The sequence below is a fragment of the Schistosoma haematobium genome, chromosome 1 (genome assembly GCF_000699445.3).
Source record: "Schistosoma haematobium chromosome 1, whole genome shotgun sequence".
Taxonomy (NCBI): Eukaryota; Metazoa; Platyhelminthes; class Trematoda; order Strigeidida; family Schistosomatidae; genus Schistosoma; species Schistosoma haematobium.
Window position 1 is genome coordinate 12,580,628 of NC_067196.1, and position 13,296 is coordinate 12,593,923.

Sequence of the window (13,296 nt, forward strand, 5' to 3'; positions counted from 1 at the left end):
TGGGAGGAATAATAGGAATTGAAGAGGGAGATTGATTATGAATGCAGTGATCTTGAGTGCTGTTAGAGGTATGAGGACGTTTTCAATTTCTGGTTGACCTCACCATGGAAGGATTGTTCTGGAGGTACCTGAAAAGGAAATGGGGTTAGGGGAGGTCTTAGTGACCGCAGTGCCCAAGGGACAACTGCTTGAGGTCAGTCACACGACTTTTTTATGGGTAATTTTTGTGTTAGCTCTATACTTGCTGAGACCTTACCGCCGGAGACGGATATCCCACCCCTCCTTGTGGGAAGGCACCATCGCTGTCATGCTGGTTGTCTGGAGGAAACACCTTACTGTTGTCACACCAGTGTACAGTCAGCGGTACGACTTCGAACCTTGGGTTTGTTGCTTTTAGTCTTACCGCTCTTCAACCGACCTGTCTGACATAGTAGGACCTTGAGGAACGGTTGTTCTAGCCAGTGTAGCTCGGTTGCTTCATCACGATAGGCAAGCCCGACCACCACGTCAAGGTAGCAACAACGGTCGGGGAGTTACAATGTTAGTATTTCAAAACTCTCCATCTAGTTTTTTTTCGAAATATCCATTTCCTTTACAAAGTTTCATCGTATGTTTGACTTACTAATCTGAAGTCCACTCTTAGAATCGCCTAATGTTTTCATTATGGTTCAGTTCCATTCCTTTTATCGTAACTCATGAGACGATAACTGTTCTGAGAGGAAAATGTATTTTTACTTTACAGAGTTTAACAAGTATCTTTTGAGGATCTAATGTGTTTTACTGCCACGTGTAATCTTTTTTAAAAACCAAGAGATTGGTACGACAAATTAGATACAGATTAGAAAGTTGAGAAAACTACCGATTTACTATTATCACTAAATATAATGAGGTAGGATTGACTTGATCGCCTCAAATCAAGCGTTCAGACATTTTGACTATTAGAGATGTCGGTTACACCACTATTGTATCAATTACAATCCCCATTAACACAATCATATATTATCAGTGCATTCAAATTTCATATATTAAAATTCATTCCATTAATATAAGTGATGGTATAGATCAAATGCCTATTCAGATACAGTCCTTGATGTGCTACGCGATGTTAGGCAAGTGAATTTTTATTTCAGAGATTTAAAGGAGTAGGTAGCAGTGTAAATTTAACTTCCTTTGAAAGAAATGGTACCCAAAATAAAATTATACTAGAATAGAAAAGATTACATCATAAAGTGATCCGGGATTTCGAATAACAAGGAGCTTGTTTCTTGACCGAGGGGTCAGAAGAGAATGGAGAAATGAGAGTAACTTACCGATCAGAAGTAAGAGCGATAATGTCCACTTGACTGATCTGAAGAAATATAAAACGCTAAGATCATAATAATTAGGGGACGTTGCTAAAGGATAATATGTAGTAGCCTACTTAGCAAGTGGAGTAAATAAATTGGAAGAGAGTCCTATTACAGATGAGGGATCTTATTACATTCACATTATAACGATGGTAAACTCAATAGGGTCACGGAAACGATTTTGTCGTCATAAAACTTAACGGTCTATCATAAAGCTGATTTATCCAACATTAATTACTGAAAGTCATTGTTGAGGATCCTTACAGCTCACTTGGTGTACGCCTTGTTTTTGCAATTTCATTCTATAAATTTGGATTTCTCGTTTTCGTGCCAAAAGGTGCCCATTTTTGCCTTCACATTGTATTTCCAACTTGGAAGGACCCTAAATGTCATCTGCTAGTTGTCTCTTTTAGTATGTTGTTTTGTGACCTTTCTCAAGGACATTTTTATTCTGTATATATACTCTTGAGTTGTCTGCTTCTGGCTATTTGTGGGATATACTTCTCGGAGAAATAATCAGACTACATCATACTACTTCTTTAATTACGACTTCAGCACAGTGGCTCTAATAAAACCCGGAATTCTATGTTTTTATAATTGTGTCGGAATACTAAATATTTTTTGTAAGAATGATAACCTGCATCCTACTTCTCATACCTTTACTCAAAATTTCTATACTGGAATTAGTCAATCTTCGAGTAAATGTTAAACATATACGAATTAAATACCTGATTAGGACTGATGAATAAATTGGTTTATTTCATGTTGCATTTAATGGTAGTTTCTGTTCTCCAGCATTCAACGTAGGCATTCATGTGACCATATGTACTGAGTTTACCACTTATCTGTATTAAAATTTTCATTGATGTAGTAGTTATTAACTATGCTTGAAATTGTGTTTCAGTCTTAAGATCTGTCATGTATTTTATCCTGTAATCAGTTAAACCACATACAATAGTTTCGAATTATTAATTAGTCTAAAAATATATATCATGTAGTTTACAGAAAACGTTTTGGTAAATACAAATAGTACACTGACGAAAGTAAATACTCGGTACATTTATTTAATATAACATTTATGATTCATGTACAACCTATTGTTACAAGCCTTGTATATCAATTTGTCATTTTGTTTATTTTAAACAATTTGAAATATTGGCGTAATCATGGCGATTAAAGTTAGAAAACGGAAGATGAATGCGGAAAAGTTAGGTGAGAAAACAACAAAAATAAATAATGAATTTAGTGGCGGAAAAGATTCATGATTATGTGCAAAGTACGATTTCATGTTTGGTATGCTTTGCGTTCTGTTCATGTACATAAATTAATGAGTGTTTGCGATATATCGTGTGCTGGAAATATGGTAGTAGGAGCTTTGCTGCTGTCTTGTATTATTCGCAATCAAGACCAGGAAAAGAAGTAAGGACCAAATGGAGTTAGAGTTGTTTTCGGCTTAACTTAATATTAAGCTTACCGGTCGACAATTAGCGATTAGTATAAGATAGAGTAGGTAAATAATAACCATGATTTTGATTGACCGAATTGCTCTCCCGAGCTATCGATCAACGTATATTTATAACAATATGACAATCAATACTGGTTCATTTTGTATTGTTTGTTTGAATCTTTCTGTTGTGACTTTATGAGCCGCTTGTTATCACGTAATCTATTCGCCAATCAAAATACGACATTCGTTCTCATACTGTACTAAACCAATGACGTTCGACCGGTCTGATCAGCCTAGCGTCCTATTGGTCCGTTGCTTGCCTAGCCCGTCCAGCTGAGTCCAGAATACCAATAAAAGCCTCCACTATGCGAATCATTTATTTCAAACATACTGGGTTTATATACCAAACAAACACCGCAACGCAGCATAAAATGGGAAATAACATTCATACACAATAAAGCCAAAAAGTGGCTGTGAACGTGGGAGGAAGTAGTCAATAAACTGAACATAGCTTAAGAACAGTAAATCGTGCAATAATCATATACAGGTCAAAATAAAGCTTATAACAAGGGGAATATAGATATGCATAATCTAGTTACTGAATATTTATACCGTAAGAACATATAAATAATATTAGTCCATTAATAGGTCTCAGACGTTACTCGTGATGTAATCTTCACTAGGATATAACACTTCAGTACTGCAATTGATCAGGTTTATATTGGCATATGTGCATCCTGTACGGATTGCCTCGATATTGCCTTTAGTTACAAGCATTATAAAAGAAGATGGATAGTGGTTAGCAGTGGAATCCAGGACGTGCATTTCGTTCTCTTTAGGTGAACATCAACTCTTGGATGCAGGTACATCCAGCTAATCGGGTTTGGGATAAAAAATCTCCGTAAGATAAAGTACAACTGCAGTCATGCGACATTACATTATGATACGTACTTTCTAAAAATGATTAGTAGCAACTCAAAAACAAACAAACTAATTCAGTGTACTTAAGGTAGAGATATTGAAAACTAAGTTCTTATAAAAAGTACAGGAAGTAGTACTTTAATTATTGACCTTATAAAATCACATTGTATTGAATTAACTGATGTCTAGAAAAGATTCACTTTTGGTTAGTCTTTATTCCTGGATTTTGTTTAAGGAATGTTATGAACTTGATATGAGGTAGATTTGGATAGTGGCCTACAGTGAAACCGAGGATGTGTATTTTTCAGATCTTGGCGTTAAAATGTTAGTTATATCGTGTGCAAGCACATTTACCAATAAAAAGACTTTTGTCTGTTGGAATAGTGTTTAATGGTGAGTTTAGAATGAAGTATTTAACAAAATCTGAGGTAATATAGTCACAATATGCTGTATTAACTAACATCTCCAAACCTATTCTCACATTTAGTATTACTTCGGTTTGAGAAAAAATCTCAGATGTTACTTTGAAACTGTTAAAGTACTTCGATGATTGCAGGACTGTACCACCCACCTTAATCAAACGCTAATAATCAATATTTATTTAACATGATTGTGGCTGATCCTGATGGGAATGTGAATTTGGCCACAGATGTTCATACAAATTTAGTAACATAGCCTTAAAAATAATAGGTAGAACATTAAGGAAGAATACATTTGAAGAAAAAAAAACAATGCACATACAGAAAATAATACTAGGGTAAAATAATTGGAATTGGCTAGTAATGAGGAAATGGACAGTATTGTGTATTTGTCGGAAAATAAGCTAACGAAATGTAAGCATTTGATAACAATCACTTTTGATACAAACAAGATTTGATCGGGTTACCATCAATACAGTAAATCACTACTATTGTTTTTTTTATAATCCTCAAAATATTTACCTCAATTAGATTTCCAAAATAATTTAATATGAAAGGCTACCAGTCAACTAAATAATAAGAAAACACTGAAACATTTATTATGTGTTAAGAAGACCCAGTACAAATTCATCTATTTACATCGTGTATGAGGATAAGTTGACTTCGAAGAGTTTCCACCATGGAGTGACAAATTTAAGAGATAATTTAGGAGGGAGAGCACCATATATTAGACTTTTCTGTGTCTGAGTCTCCTTAGCATTTTGGGAACACGAAAACAAGAGCGACTGAACCATGAGCCTTCACGTCTTATATTTTCAGTCCAGTTGGTTTTCAACTATATAATTTAGGATTGTTTCATACTTATTTATTGTCTAGATGTAAAACTCAGAAGATTGTCATCTTAATATGAGATCCATTTTGGGGCGTTCGTCCGCTTTTTACTGTCACATATATAGCTGTATTTGTTACGCGTCAGTAGTTATTATCTTAAAAACAAAAATCTATTCAAAATTTCCAAAATCTACCATGTTATTGATTTGTCTATAGTTTACAGTATTTTATGTTTCTGCGTAAAATGGAAGTTCGCTTGGCAAAAAAACAACATTGTTAACACAAAATATTTAGCACAGTGAATAAACTTTAAAAATGGGAAATAGTTTGATTTCATTGCATTTTATCCAATAATTTTCCTTAAGTTTTGACATACATAGTGCATAAAATGTAATTGAAAATATGGCATAAGTGAAGTCTTCCGAAAAAAGATTATGTAATCAACAGTTGTTTTTAAAAGTGAAATTCTGTTGTCTGTAAAACGCTGGAAACGGTAGATCATCGTCTGATCGTTGTTACCACTGTTGAAGATATGTTATGTTCTACAAATGAAAAAAAATTGAAAAGTGTCTTAAAATTAGATATAATAAAGAAGTGTAACTAGTCAGTCCACAAAGAATAATAATCACTTCAGCATCGAAATGAATCGTTTCATATTTAATTTTTGAAATAATGTTAGGTAGGAATAAATATTGAGACTGATGTTGGATCTAGACCGTGTTAACTATTGACGGTAGAACATTATGACATATCTTCAATATTTATATGATATGTCAAATATTTAATAAGTTTATGTACTTAACATTAACTATATAAAAAAGTTGAAACTAAATTTGTTAAGTTTAGATTGATATCATGAATCGGTCAATGTTAGAACACCATTTAAAACCTGGAAGGCCGTTTCGTCCTGGTACAGGATTCCTCAGCAGTGCGCATCTGCGATGCCTAACGTGGGACTCGAACTCAGGACTAATCAGTGTTACCTGAACGAAACTAACATTATCAAAGAATATATTTCATAAGGTTGCTTAAAAGCTTGTCGAATTGCATTTATTTTGTCTATATTAAGATCAAGAGATAATTCCATGTGAAAAAATTTTCGCTATTTAAAAAGTGTACATATGTGCATCCATACCTATCTGTATGTTATTATTGTTTAAAAATTTGGTAGAAAATATCCTTGTAACCATCCACGGACAATTAGTTGTTCATGTCTTTCATAGATTTGAAGGTACATATGAATAAAATATATCAACCGAAATATGAGCCCCATACATACAAATCCTCAACTGGTGGTTCTTCATTAAAAAAGCTAAAAAATTCCTGAAGTACTTTCATCTCTTCAAACAATTTCTATGCCCGGTTTTTAGTCTTTCTGATAATATTACTGGCCTATTTTCAAGCTTTAAAAGTTCAAATGATTTAAAAACATGTTTAAAATACTGTATATGTTCCTTAACCATGACATTCAACTCTCTGAACATTCCTTCCTCACACACCATATTACATTGATGACATTTAGTTTTCTAAATGGTCACATTATTCCTGTTTTAGTATCCTGTCTTATTCCTTCCTATTTACTGGTATCACTAACTCGAATATAGACTCCCAACCTATTTAGTTGAAACTATTTCTGTTTCTTCTGATGTCTCTTTATAGTATGAGATAACCTTATTATTTTTTTATTCTCTCAGCAAACATTCTGATTCGTCCTATTTTACATTTTTCATCATATTTCTCCAAAAATATGTTGGTAAATTATCTGCTCTATTAATATAGATAATGAAACTACGGATTGGTTATCGTAAGTCTCCCTTTCAATATAATTAGTACCGTTTGTGGAATTTATAATAACTGCGACCAACTTCTAAAACTAATGTGCTGACTTACAACCTGGATACCTCTCAGAATGTGTAGATTTCTGGAACATTTTGATTTTTTTCATAAATAAAATTACCACTTATGTTTTCATATATTGAGGAATTATCAGAGTTTATAAAAGAAAGCGTATAGAATTGGCATTATTTTCATCATAAACATTTCTTGGACAATACAGTAAACTGTAGATATATTACTCAATAATATCCTAGGCGTTATCTGATCGCTAACAAACAGTTAACCATAAGAATTGTTGTAAGCAACGACAATATGCTTTCATGGTGTCAGTTCATATTTATCAACTGACTAATACTTATAATGAACTTTGAAAACTTTATAAGGTTCATCATAAGTTCCAACGTCTTAGGAAGTATCGTCGTATGCGTATTAACTCAAAGCTTTCAAGGTCTTATTGCAGAAGTGATTAATAAAATTTTACTCAAATGTTATACTTATTAAGGCGTCTCGAAATTTTCCATACAGTTCTTTCAGTGTGTACTGTTTACACAAGAGTTATTCTGAACTCCATTTGAATACTCTTACTGATTGCTTCATTAGTGGACTGAGTAACTCAAATGACTATCAAGTGGTAGCCAATGTCATGAGGTATTACTTTCTTACATATGATAGATAAAGTAAGTCAACACCATCGATTTTATGACAGCCTCCCCAGACCATATATCCTAGTGAGTTAAGTAACATCAGGCTTCAAAAGGAAGTTGTTAGATAACATATGGTCATTCGTTTTTATGTTATAATGTAGAACTGGAAGCTTTTTGCTTCTGGCTTTCATACAGCCAGGCCTTCGATGTTACCTAGTTTTTGATGTATGTTCTAGAAGTGATGCAAACATCTTATTTTGAGCGGTACAAGTAATCTGATATTCCATAAATATTTGGCGATTAAAGCAAACATATGCTTCAGTTGAATTAAACTACCTGTTATTTTGTTCACTTTAAAACTACATAAAAAATAAACATCTGATTACACTATGACTGATCTTGTGAACGTACGCAACTAAACGTGATATCTAAAGTTATAAGCAAGTGGAAACCTTTGATTCTAAACTAGCCATTCATCATTTGTAAAATATGCATTTAGATGTATTATCCTGAATTAAATTTATTGATTTCACTGGCCATTGGAATTTTTCGAAATAAGAGCGAAGAGCCTATTAGGTATTTGTTTTGAAAATGTCTTAGTTTCATCATAAAGTCAAAAACATCTTACACTGTTAGAACGGTCTCTGTTTTTCTCAGGACACCGATATGTATTACAAGTGACCTAAACTGGTAACCTAATTCTTATGTACAGTTCCTAAAGGCCTGGCGTCAATCCCTTAGGACTGTTAGATGTCTATAAATCATGAATTATTTTATAAAACTTCACGTTTTGTAGTAAAATAAAGATAAAGGCACATTTGATCAAGAAATTTTATGTTACTTTATTGAGCTTAGGTAAATGTCTGAAGTCAAATCATTTTTTCAAATGTTGAACAGTAACAATTTAGTCGATTTCAGAATTAAATTATGGTACAAATGAATAATTCCAAAACTTTTTCCATTTAGTTCGGTAACTCTGTATCATTTAATATTTACTTATAACCTTGTCATTGCTGAACTATTGCATCCCTTCTTTTAGCGGATCAATATTAATAGGTCTTAACTTCTATTAAGCGATTGATTATTCTTTTGTAAATGTTTATGTCACTCACGAAAGTGCGTTGATAGCTCAAAACGTTTTAGTACCTCGACAACATAATCTAAGGAAAGGACTATATAGAATATTTAAAAGAAATATCACATCATATGGGGCTCCATGCGATAATTCATACATGTCCACTATAAAAACAAATGTGCGAAATTCCTAAACCAGATTACATGGATTGAGTATTACTAATGTTAATTGTCTGCTTTGTAGGCCTCAATCGTCAAAGTCACTCAATTTTCTCTAAGGTCAATAAAGCCTATATTCTAAACCATCACTTGTTCTTGATTCTCAGTAGTAAGATTTTCGAAATAAAACTGGCAACCAAACAAGTTAGCATCAGTCCAATTTAAAAAGCACATACTTTATCATGGCAACTTCGTTTTAGCTGAATTATATTTACCGGTGCTTAAATAAATACACCAATACGTCTGAAGTGGTAGTATGTCGCGATTTCTTGTTACAAGGGGTAAATTTGTGTAAAACGACCTTGCATATCCTCAAAAGTAGAGTCTAATATGTGACATACTAAGCAGGGCTTCTGAAAACAGATTAGACATAATCGTGAAGAATGACTGAATTTTCTCCCGTAATTCATCAAAGTTTGATGAATTTATGGAACTTTAATAACACAGTAGAAGATTGTATGTCACCATTTTAAAATGGAACTTAACTTACACCAGCCTTGAAATATGTATTAACAAGTAAATCCCGAAATTAAATAGCTTTGTTAGCCTTCGACGCTGATCCTGACCATAATGGTTTTACTGGGGACATTTATGGTTGCTGGTTCAGCATCTGTCTCAGATTAGGTCTGGGTGCTTTATACTGCACATTTCCTATGATAACTGGTTAGCTTAGGTTACTTACACTTTGGCCTATCGAACTTTGATTTGAATATCCACTCATACCTTTTCATAGTGGGCTCTTGGATTTATTGGTTTTGAGATTGCTAAGTAAAGAGATTTCGGATAGCTGGGTTGTCAAATTCTGTATATATGTAAGTTTTCCATCTGTACGGCTGTATCCAGCTTTATCGTCGCTGGTGAAATAACAGTCATATTGATCCAGGACCATCAAATCCGTCATCGCAGACACGCTTATGATATTACAATGGACTTCTGCATGATGTAAGATAAATCTTGCGACAGAGCTGTTATTAAGCTCCACAAAAATTAGGTTGATTTCGTAAGGTTATATGAGTACGAGACAAGGGTTGATGGTTCAAGATGAAATCTACTACAATTGGAAAGGCTTAAAAAATACTATGGAAAAAGTTCTGTACATGGGCGACCTATGAGAAACGAACATTTTAAATATTAAATGAATTGGACAGGTTATAGAAATATTAAACTATCTCCTTATTCCATGGGTCTGAATGGTATCAAACATAGCAATTGCTTACATCCTTTTCCTATGTTGGATTTTGAAGGCAGGGTAATGAGTTTGAAATCAATGTCATTTTAGCTTAATTACAACTCAAAATGGAAGTCAGAAACTGCTGCAAAATAAAGCGGAAAAAAGGACCCGTGTCTCTGTTTGCTAGAGTTGGTACGTATCTGCTAGTCTACGTAATTTTTTTTCATTTTTTTACTAACCGTTGATCTATTAGGTATCCTACCATCCTTCAATGATGTGCGTTTTGGAAATTTCACTTCAGACCTAAAAAAAGTGGACAGATGACTGAAATTTCACACAAACAAATGATCCGTGTAGTCGTTCATTATTGTTCTATTGCGGACTGCATAACAATACTTTTCATGGAGAAAATTCAAACAGTGTGGACACTGACACGGTATCTTATTTGACCACTTTAACATGGCGCGCATGTGTATGTCGAACATATACGTAAATTGAAATACACGAAGTATGTCCAGATGTACAACATCAATTGTTCGACCAGCAAGCAAAGTTATAGGATCAGTTTTAATCCCAGGGATCATCAATTATTTATATTACGTTATCAACGTCAATCATGTTTAGCTGTCGTTCAAATAACTTTGTTACGTGCGGGTGTGAACTGGATGATTTCTTTGCTCTCAATTCGTTTTGTTACTGCATGGTCCTATGATTTGTTGGCATATAATGCTGAACGTTTTATTTACCAGCTGTTTGAAGGTTATTTAGGGCTTCGTAAGTGTAAGAGCCAATAAAGTATGCACGAAAGTTGGGTTCTGACGATCTTTTTCATCTCATTTTATTCATTTGCTTTCAGATGAAGATTAAATTCGTCTGTCTTGGCCGAAGCGAAGACAATAGGGGTTACAAATACGAATTAATAAATTCATTTGTTATTGTCAATAATCCGCTAATTTTTCTGTAACTAATGCTGAAAGCGATTAATGTTTTTTGTAAGTAATCCTGTCACTTGGTTGTTGAGAATAAAACTGTTTGCTTTATCCTTGACTGTTCCTTTAGTCTCCTTGATTGAATAAAGTTTGTGGAATAGTACTCTGAAGCCAATTATTGGCCGTCCGTGTATCGTTTGGTTTCCAAGAATGTACTTCAGCATTTGTTCATATGTTTTTTAAAACACTGTAATGTATCAAGCTGAAAATGCCAGATGTATTCGGAGTTTGACAACGATTCAATCAGTTACATCTTCCAATATGAATCGTACCCACCAAGTGAAATAAAAAGACAGAAGCGGGGATGTTCGAAGATATATTTGATAGGCTATCAATATATCGAGGATCGTTTGATCTAATCTGGATAGCGATTGTAGGGGTTGTTGAGCACGGCATTCCCACTCGTGATCTGTTGCGGATGCATGACCGAGCGCCTTCAGCTAAGTGAGTCCATTGAGACCAATGTGGTCAGCATCCAATGTCGAAAACTTACAGGGTTATTTATTTTGGGGATTTATTTACCGCTACAGCTCCATTCATAAACTCTCCAGTTTCGGAAATGTGTTACTTGTAGAAATTGTGTTTGCTTTTTCAAAATCAAAAGGCTTGACATACCATAATTGGCTGTTGCCTAGGGACACTGCTCAGTAATCACTTGCATTGATGAGTTTTAGTCCATGATAGACAATTTCGAAGGCCGGATTGTTAACCATTTGCCAGACGTTTCCTCTTAAAGGGATAAGCAGTTTTCCCTGGATGATTATTACCAAGATCTACCCGATTATGCCCACCTAGTTACTTCGTATACAGTTCGGAGAGCTCCTTCTCGGTCTTGGCTTTTGGTCAGAAATGGAAATAGAAGTTTTTCAGATTGCAGCAGATTAGTTGACAATGCGGATAATAAAGTTAGTTTTTACACAGCTAGAGGGTTTATTTTATCTGGTCCTCTTCATTTTCTTGTATCTGGAAGGTTATGTTACTCTCAGTAAATAGTCACGGTTTTTTTCAACAGTCAATGATATATTCCTTAATACTACTTCTAAAGAAAATCTCTCGTGGAGAAGAGGCTTATGAACAAAGACATTATCGGTGTAGTTTACAAAGTTAGATAAAATTTTCTTGTTTATCTCTAGAGGTATGACGTGTGAAGTTTTGAGGAATATAAGGTACTGAAAAACTTTGTCATTTTGCTTCGTGGATAGTTGCTTCCATTTGACACTTTCTCATCCACACCTTCGAGGTTTTATGGTCGTCTAGTTAGTAACCTAAACAATACTGAAATATTTCAAGTACAAATTTCTCTTTATGTTTTGTTGTTGTTTACTGAGTAAAACCATTTAGATTGAGACCGGCTGTAAAACAGATTCGAAATTGTACTTATTTTGTAGTAGCAAGATACTATTAAAACTTAAGAAATTTCTTCCGTTCATTTTTTTGACTCTGATAGTCTTTTCCATAGTAGATTTTACGAATCTAGGCAGCAGTTGACGCTGCTTGGTACAAACCTGATATACGCTAGAGTATACTCCAACTGTAATTACTAGTCTTTATCTGAACACTCTTTCAGTTTGTAGAAGCCAAACTATCTGTTCGAGATTTCCGGGTTTGTATGGATTGACTTTGCCCTATTTCTGTCATTTTCAAATGGAGTAAGTTATTCCAGTATTTGAGGTTGTCCCTTCCCCCTGACTTAACGAAGACTTCTAGAGCTTTATTTTGTTTAAATGATTGACTTCATTTGTTAGCACAGTAAAAATAACGATCATTACGTTTACCTTGTTTCTGTTAGTTCACGGGTTATAAGTCTCAGCTGTCCCACAACAACAAAATAAGGTCGAGATTTACTAATTAATTTTCCAATGCCGCTAATGATTTATGTAGTATATAAACATCATTTAAATTTGTGGTACTTGACAGGTATTTACGATTATTCAATAAATTGCTGTATAAGAAACTCACGAATAGTTGTGTATCGTAATCAAGTAGTTTTTAGTTCAGTTTGTTTTGATACCCCTCTACGATCAGTAACGTGTATATTTAACGTTAATTCAGTAGTAAGACCTTGTTCAAAAGCTTAAATATTTTTCATTGCGTCGATGTTAGAAGAAATCAAATGCCGAAATTTTAGATGCAAGTGGACTATTAGTGAACATCAATGCTTGTTGTTGCTTGTTTCCAACTAGCTAACATTAGAAGATAGCCTTATATTTGTACCATCATAGACTAGTTCCTAAACTTTAATTAAGTCGAGAAAATGAGTTCAGTATCAAGGATTAAATAGCTCGAATCTAGTTACCACGATGTATTCAGTCAATCTAGAAAATATTTAATCATTAAATTAGATAAAACCACTCATAACTGATCTTAATTCTTCCAGCTTATAAAAGAATAAATAAAGA